The sequence below is a fragment of the Thrips palmi genome, unplaced genomic scaffold (assembly GCF_012932325.1).
Source record: "Thrips palmi isolate BJ-2018 unplaced genomic scaffold, TpBJ-2018v1 HiC_scaffold_19, whole genome shotgun sequence".
NCBI lineage: Eukaryota > Metazoa > Arthropoda > Insecta > Thysanoptera > Thripidae > Thrips > Thrips palmi.
In genome coordinates this window covers 14,559,473-14,567,038 of record NW_023144628.1, presented here as the reverse complement: position 1 = coordinate 14,567,038, position 7,566 = coordinate 14,559,473, and the positions used below count along the sequence as shown (strand labels likewise).

General features: G+C 40.9%; 1 long non-coding RNA gene across 1 annotated transcript; it reads right to left on the bottom strand.

The window, feature by feature from the left end:
- Positions 1 to 1,352: 1,352 nt before the first annotated feature.
- Positions 1,353 to 2,034, bottom strand: LOC117646204. The gene is made up of 3 exons (XR_004587766.1): positions 2,017 to 2,034; positions 1,549 to 1,881; positions 1,353 to 1,467 (listed from the first exon to the last, which is right to left on the bottom strand). It is a non-coding gene; the product is annotated as an uncharacterized LOC117646204 (long non-coding RNA).
- Positions 2,035 to 7,566: the final 5,532 nt, after the last annotated feature.

Genomic DNA, 7,566 nt, shown 5'->3' with positions numbered 1-7,566 from the left:
CTAAACGGTTTGAGCTACGAATCTGGGCGTGTGCTCATTGGCTTTATTAGCTCTTTTTCTACAAGATGGCGTCAACGGATCGTGGATAAAATATATTTTTGACCGTTTCCCCAAGATTTGGGTATTTCAGTAAAATTTGGTCATTTTGGGTAAGTATTTCTCAAGATATCGGTCGTAGGTCAAATCTGTGACCATATTCTTGTTCCTTGGGCAATTTTACAAAAGGATGCTAATTTTCAGCCACTTAGCACCAAAAACCTCAGAGTAGTAAAGAAACTCCCAAATTAAGTAGAAAAAGTGGCAAATTTAGAAAACATTGGTTTTCTCGGCCAATAAATTTTTTAGCGACCTAATATTTTAGGATGTTTTTTCTTACCATAAGGACATCTCAGAAAAAAATTTTGGTCAAAATCGGAGAGGGTCATGGGAAGGCGTTGCACGTATTAAATAAATTTAGCTCTCTGCCAAATACAGTGAAGTTAGACACTTAAGGGGAGGTTCTGGTGAAAATCTTGCCATTTTCCAAATGGATCCTACAGTCATAATTTGTTCGGAATATAAAATTTTTTATTGGGGAGACTAAAATTTGACTTTTGAAGGCACATGCCAGGCTGTAAACCCAGTCGAAGAGTCTTTTTGAGCCTATTTTGGCTGTATCTTAAAAAATCTCCTTGCGCATACTATTTTGTCGTAAAAGGTTGACCTTGACATTTTTCACTTCTTCGACTCATTTTCAAAAGATTCCGGCATGCATAGCTCAAAACTTCCATTATATTAATAATTATTAGCTTTTTAAGCTGGAAAGTCCCTAAAATTTGTCTATTTTGTACATTTTTGATCAATTTTAGTGAAATGCTTGGTTAGAAAGCTTGCGAATAAAAATGCAATTGACATTTTGAGATGGGCATGCCGGCATTTTTAAAAAATGAATCGAAGAAGTGAAAAATGTCTAAGCCAACCTTTTACGACAAAATAGTATGCGCAAGAAGATTTTTAAAGTTATAGCCTAAATGGGAGAAAAAGGCTCTGCGACTGGATTCAGGGCATAGAATGTGCCTCCCCAATGAAAAATTTTAATAAATACTTGATAAGACATTAAATTTTTAACAAATTTTCACAGTGGGACCTATTTAGGAGAAAATAGCATTTTCACCAGAACCTCCCCTTAAGAAATTTGAAAGCAGCCTAAAATACTTCTAAAGTGGAAGTGCTTGCCTTTTCTCGAGATGCAGGTCACCCAGTGAAGAGCCCCCGTGTACAGGAACTGGTCATAAGATTCTTGCCCCCTGGCTGGAGGGTACCACGTCAGAGGGTCCTTCAGTTCCATGGTTGTTGAAGCTGGAGGTCTAAGGCCCTGAACATAAGGGTATTGGTGCCGCAGCAAACGATTAACAGCTTCGAAGTGGGCATCAGTGAACATGTCATTTGTCTTTAGAATTGGGAAGGCCTCAGGACGTAAAGAAGTTACTGTAAAAACAAATAAGCAACAATGAACCCTCGATGCCTTATTACTATGCCTTAATACATGATTTTACAGGGAAAACAAACCTTGTGACATGGTGCACGACTGGAAGAATGTACCAGGACAGCATGTCATGTGGTACAGTCAGGAACAGTTCAGACATTTTTTAAGGTTCCCTTGAATGTGAAGCCCACACGTCTTGCAAGTGCATAAGTGTGGCCATTTTGCAATGTCCTTGCATTTGGGGCACAAACATGCCCTGCATATTCTTTCAGATTCAGTTGGGACCGAGCTCACAGTAAAGAGGCGAGGGTCCAGGAAGGAGCACCTATCTGTACCATGTACAGGTTTATTGCACACCCTACATCGGATCCCTGAACTTAATGTGGCGTCACAGCATCCGCACCAAGAGCACTTCTCTGCAGGTTCAGGCAGAGCATTAGGGTTTGCGTTACTTCCTACACAAGGTAGGTTAACGCCAGACCGCGTCTTGTCGTGACAGGCTTCGCGATGTCTCGCTGCCCGTTCCTCCAATCCACGACTGGCGTACCTACCTTGGCCTGCGGCGCTAGCCTGCCTTCTGCAGGCATTAGCTTGCCCATCGTCGGTTACTTCGCATGTCCCCCCCCTTAATTCCAGATAGAGTTCCTTCATCTACAGATAACACGATCTTGACCCTTGTAACTTTTTAACTTGTCGAGGCGGGCTCCGCCCCCCAGATCCCCCTTTCTTCAAGACAGAAGTGATCTGCCTGCAGAAAACACGATTTTTCGCTGTTTTTTAGGTGTTTTTCGGCAATAAAAATTGAACCACGTAAGCTAGGATAGTGAAATTTCGCGTGTGCCGAGCCAAGAACATACCTAACGACCCTGCAAAACCTCAGCCAGATCGGCCGAGCCGTACAGGAGGGTGCGCGCGCACACACACGCGCGCACACATCAGACAGAAAAAGTTTTTTTAACCCCACTGGAGTAACGGGCTTCGCTATCGCTCAGTCAAAAAAAAAAAAAAACTTAATTGGATATTGGATATTTCTCACTTTCGGCAAATCAGAGACGTCCAAACGTCCCGAAACGTGAGAATCGCTCTAATGCGAAACGTCAACGCGGCGCGGATAGTTGCAGCTGCTCGCATTAGCAAAATTTCTTAGCCATTTTGGCTGATCGAAAATTTTTTCTGTGGTTGAGCAAAATATGGCAAAATAAACGAGGAAACCGACTACAAACGAGACTGACTTACCACCAAATAACGCACAGTGTTTTTTTTTAGAGGTTATCTAGGCTCACAACAGGCCGGCACCGGCCGGGGCGGTGGTGTGGGGCCGGGCCTCGCTACCGCACGTGCCGTGTTGCTACCCCCAGATTATACGAATCATTTCTTCGATTTTACAATGCCTTCATTCTCTTCGTGTTGCGATGCGATTCTTCTCAGACTTTTTACTGAGCATATTAAAAGATGTAGCTCAATATCGACGATCGGATTCAGGTGTCTAAGTGAATCATAAAGTGTGCGGCAAGGATCAGAGGACAGTAAATACATTGTATTAGAGTGCTGTTATCAAGCACGAAAGATTGTCCGAGGACGGACTGCTCGGCCGCTGACAAAGCGTGCGTGCTGTACTCCACGAAATCAAACTTATACCTCCACAAAACCAATTGGCGTCCGTTAAGACGAAGGGAACCCGTACAGGATATTGTCTTTCTACTACACTAGGAAAATTTCAGTCGTCACTTGATGACAATTTCAAGGCTAATTTTCCTTACTAGGGTGTCATCAAAACAGTTGATGACACTGTTGTCACGCCCATGCAATAAGTATCATCCATTAGTGATGAGATTGTCATTAGTTGAAAGTGATGAAAATATCATCCACGATTTTGTCATAAAGTGACAACAAATTTTAACAGTGTAGGTGCGGGTGGGCTTTCGAGGAGGAGGAGGGGATTGTTTAGTACAGGCGCAAGGACGACCACCTTCGCCTGGGTCGGAGGCTTTTAAAGGCACATAGTAGCCCTCTAGTATCCCACGGGTGGCTTTTTACTCCTCCAATGTTGACACTCACACAGTTCTGAAATTTTCTACAGCATTTTCATAAGATTTGACTGGTTAGTGGAACTTCGTATACAGTGATTTCAGTGCTGAAGTTTGGGTGAAAAGTGCTGGACCAATTTTGAGACATTTGGATGCGAAATTGCTGTTACTGAGGCAAAGCTCGACTCGTTAGCGAAAAACACAAGGAAGGAGAAGGGGGGGCCCAGCCGAGACCTTGACCAGTAGCAGCGCTCCTTTTGACTTATGTACCTATTACTCCGAAAGAGGCGGCTGCCCTGAAAAAGGGCAGGGTCGGCATGAGCCCCATCCCGATTGAGCCCCGATGACCTGAGCACACTCTGAGAAAAAATGACGGTAAATCCTCGATATTTTTTTTGCCAAACTTTACCGTACTTCAAAAACCAGTATCCACCGTACAGTCTACAGTATTTACCGTACTTGTTTTACAAAATATTTCGTAGTCTTTTAACAGTAGTTACCGTTCTTCCGTACAGCCCATGCCGTAGGAAGGACCAGATCTGGTCCCAACAAAGGCCGCTTCTAAGAATTGTCCACATCAGGATCTTGAAAAAAGGGGGTCGACCGACTGAAAAATTTTATTGCACCTTTCGATAGGTCTCGTCAAGACCTTTCCAACGAGTGGTCGGAAGGGGAGTCCAGGAGTCCGACTTCAGCAGTTGCGTCCACCAGGAACTTGAAAAAAGGGGGTCAACCGGCTAAACAAAATTATAGCAGTCTTTGATAGGTATTAAAAGTACGGGATCGCCGGGGTAAAAAGTACGGGATTCCCTGTAAAAAAGTACGGTATTGCCTGTAAAAAAACGACGGTATTGCCTGAAAAAAGTACGGTGAAGTCTGGAGTAATCAGTACAGGATTTACCGTGATCTTTTCTCGCAGTGCACCGGCCAGAACCCCGACCTGAGTCTGGTTTGAGCCCCGTGCAATTAAATGGATGGTCTCTTTTGGTTTGATCCTTGATTCTGGGCTTATCACAAGGTAGGTGTAAGGGAGGGTGGGGCGAATCCGGACGGTTTTTTTCTTTTCCCCCTAGACGCTAGTTAACTCAACATTTTTCACATTCGTGGGTACCGACGGAAAGATGGGGCTTTCCCCCTTTTTAAATGACCCCCAGGGAGGCAAAATTGAGTGAAGAATGTGGCCTCCACAGGCTCCGGGGCGAATCCGGAAAACCTATGGGCGATTCCGGACGACCTGAAGTTTCCATCCATGTGATAAAAGTTATCACTGATTTTAAAAATGAGAGTGCAATCTGGGTAAAGTGTTGAAAAGAAAGGTAAAAAAAAAAAAAATGACCAATTTGAGAATAAATTATTTGTTTTTGATTTTTTTACAAAATTTAAAATCACATTCTAAAATTTATGATGTTTGAAGCATAAAAAGGAACAAAATTAACCAGCGAACATTTTAAAAACTAGCAAAAAGAAATTGCTGAAGTAAAAATTTAAAATGTTAAAAAGACTGTTGACGTTTTTTGGGTTTTTACCAGGACACTGGGGTTTTGGAAAAATGGCACATATATCACTAAGGTGAACTGAGTTGAGGTCAGGAATAAGGAAATACAAAGTTTGGTAGATTTGACTTAACTACTTTTCTCAAATACGATACTCTAAACGTTATCCTTCTTTTCTTTAATTTTTTCCTCACAATGTTTCAACTCTTTGCCAACCTTGAAGTTAAAAAAACGTATCACCCTCAGTAGGAATTGGCATGTCTGGAGGCGCTGGGCTTTGAGCAGGCTTCGCCATTTCCACTGGAAACAATTGCCTCTTCATCAGATAGTTCAAAATCAAGTATTTGGGTGTTTTTTTTTCTTCTTTTTGTTTTTTTTCTTCTTATCTTTCCCTTTTTCATTGGATTTGTCTCTTTTGGGTTTTTTCTTTCTTTTTCCCTTTTCCCCACCGTCTTTTTTTCCTTTTTTTTTTTTCTGTTTACTTCTTTTTCTGGGTGTCATCACCTACCCCCTTTCCCGGGTTTTTTTGGGGTTTTGGGGGGTTGGTGGGGAACCCTGATACTTCTGGGCCAAAAAATCTCAGTTTTTTCGGGCACTTTATCTTCAATAGCTTTAGCTTTTTAGTGATGACTTCAGGGTGACTCTTCAGGGCCTGAAGGGGGTGGCTGCGGTCATTTGGCCATGATAAAATCATCCCTGAAAGAGTGGAACGGAGAAATTTTTTCCAAAGCTAGGATAATGGTGTTGGGCATTGTGCCTTGCTGAGGGCGTCACGCACAAAACCTGCTACATGATAAATTGTTACAGAAATTGCAGGGTTGCTAAGCATAAATGAGCTAAATTTCATTATCATAGTATTTTTTAAAGGCCCAAAAAGCCTACATCTAAAGGCTGTAACTTGTGTGTACTGCGGTGGGAAAGTAAACACTACAACTCCATTATCTTTGGCTAAATCTAACACTGCAGTTGAAAAATGGGTATCCACATTTTCAAGGAGAAGCAGTGTGGGATTTTCTTTGGAAGACCTAGTACATTTTTTAAAATGTTTTATTTATCTACAAAAGTTTTTTTGGTATTGTAACCTTTGTCATTAGCTAAACTAAGGTCCCTGGATATGCGAATTAACATATTACTCTTAAATATCTTTTAGGAAAAAACATCACAGGAGGGGGAACTACTCCATGAGCCCTATAATTGGCTGAGCGATAGCGAAGCCTTGCCGTGTTCGGGGGCACCAAAAAATGACTGGTCGTGAGTCTGTCTGTCCGTCTCTCTGTCTGTCTGTATGTAATCACTCACGTTTCAGCAACTACTGCACTAATAGAAACCAAATTTCACATCAAAAATCTCCCAAATCTCCCACAGGGGGAGTTTATCTCAGATTAACAATTATCATCGTTTGAAAAATTCAAAACATCATTTTGAACTAGGTAATTCGTGTTTAGGTTGGTAGCAGCGTGTGGCTGACCAATTTCTCATACCGGCTGCCGCGCTTGAAACCGTCTGCAAGACGGGACGGCACTTATGCAAACAAACAAACTAATGAGCAAAGGGGTTCTCAAATAGGTACTGAGATAGTTTTTTAAGGTTATGTAAGGTGAAAAAACTATCTTCTAAAGTATAGGTGGCAGTGCTTTGGTTTTGGTGTTTTAGTTGCTTACAATGAAAAATTTTACACCACAGACTGGACTCCCAACTCCCATTAGTTCCAAAGTTATGAGGGTTTTAGTGTTATTTTAGTCGTTTACTAAAAATTCTCCTTGCGATAAACCCAAAAAAGTTTACGGAGGTGTGATTTTTATTTTAAGGCCCAATGGACATGCAAACAGACTAGCAAAGGGATTTCAAAATATTGCATAGATAAGCTGTAATTTCTGTTTGGAAAATGCGTTTTAAATTTTTTTACTGAAATTTGGTAAAATTTTTTTTTTTTTTGGTTTTTTTTTTTGTGTTTTTGAAAAAAATTCCTTTTTCATGTTGGTTTTTGGAAATCCGGCTTTGCTACGAGGTAGGCAAATTAATAAAGAACTTTTAAAACAAAAATCAAGTCTCGACAACTTTTGGTTCATCGCAAGGAGAATTTTTAGTTAACGACTAAATTTGTTACGTAAACTTCAATAACTCAGAAAATAATGGGAGTTGAGTGCCTCAATTTTGGGGTTTTAAGTTCATCTTATATAAGCAACCTAAAACCTAAATACAAACATGATGCCACAATTATTTTGAAAAATGAATTTCACATTTTTTTTCACTTTACAGTAACCTTAACATTCTAGAATGATTGAAACCCTACCGGGGTGTCAACATAGGAAAATACGGAAACAAAATGTGAGAATGGTTTACGTGTTTCGTTCCCCTCTTCCCCCCCCCCCGTTACAGGGCAACAGGTCAGTGCACTGAGTGTAGTTGTGGATTGTAAATAAAATGTTTTCTTTGCCTTTGTGTGCATCTACTGTTTTTATTCTCTCTGATACTATCCTAATTTTTAAATTTCATAGTAAAAAAAATCAGGTAAATGCATGAATAACTTCTGTTGAAATTAGAAGACTTTTAATTGTTTTGGGTTTTGTCTCGGGTAAAT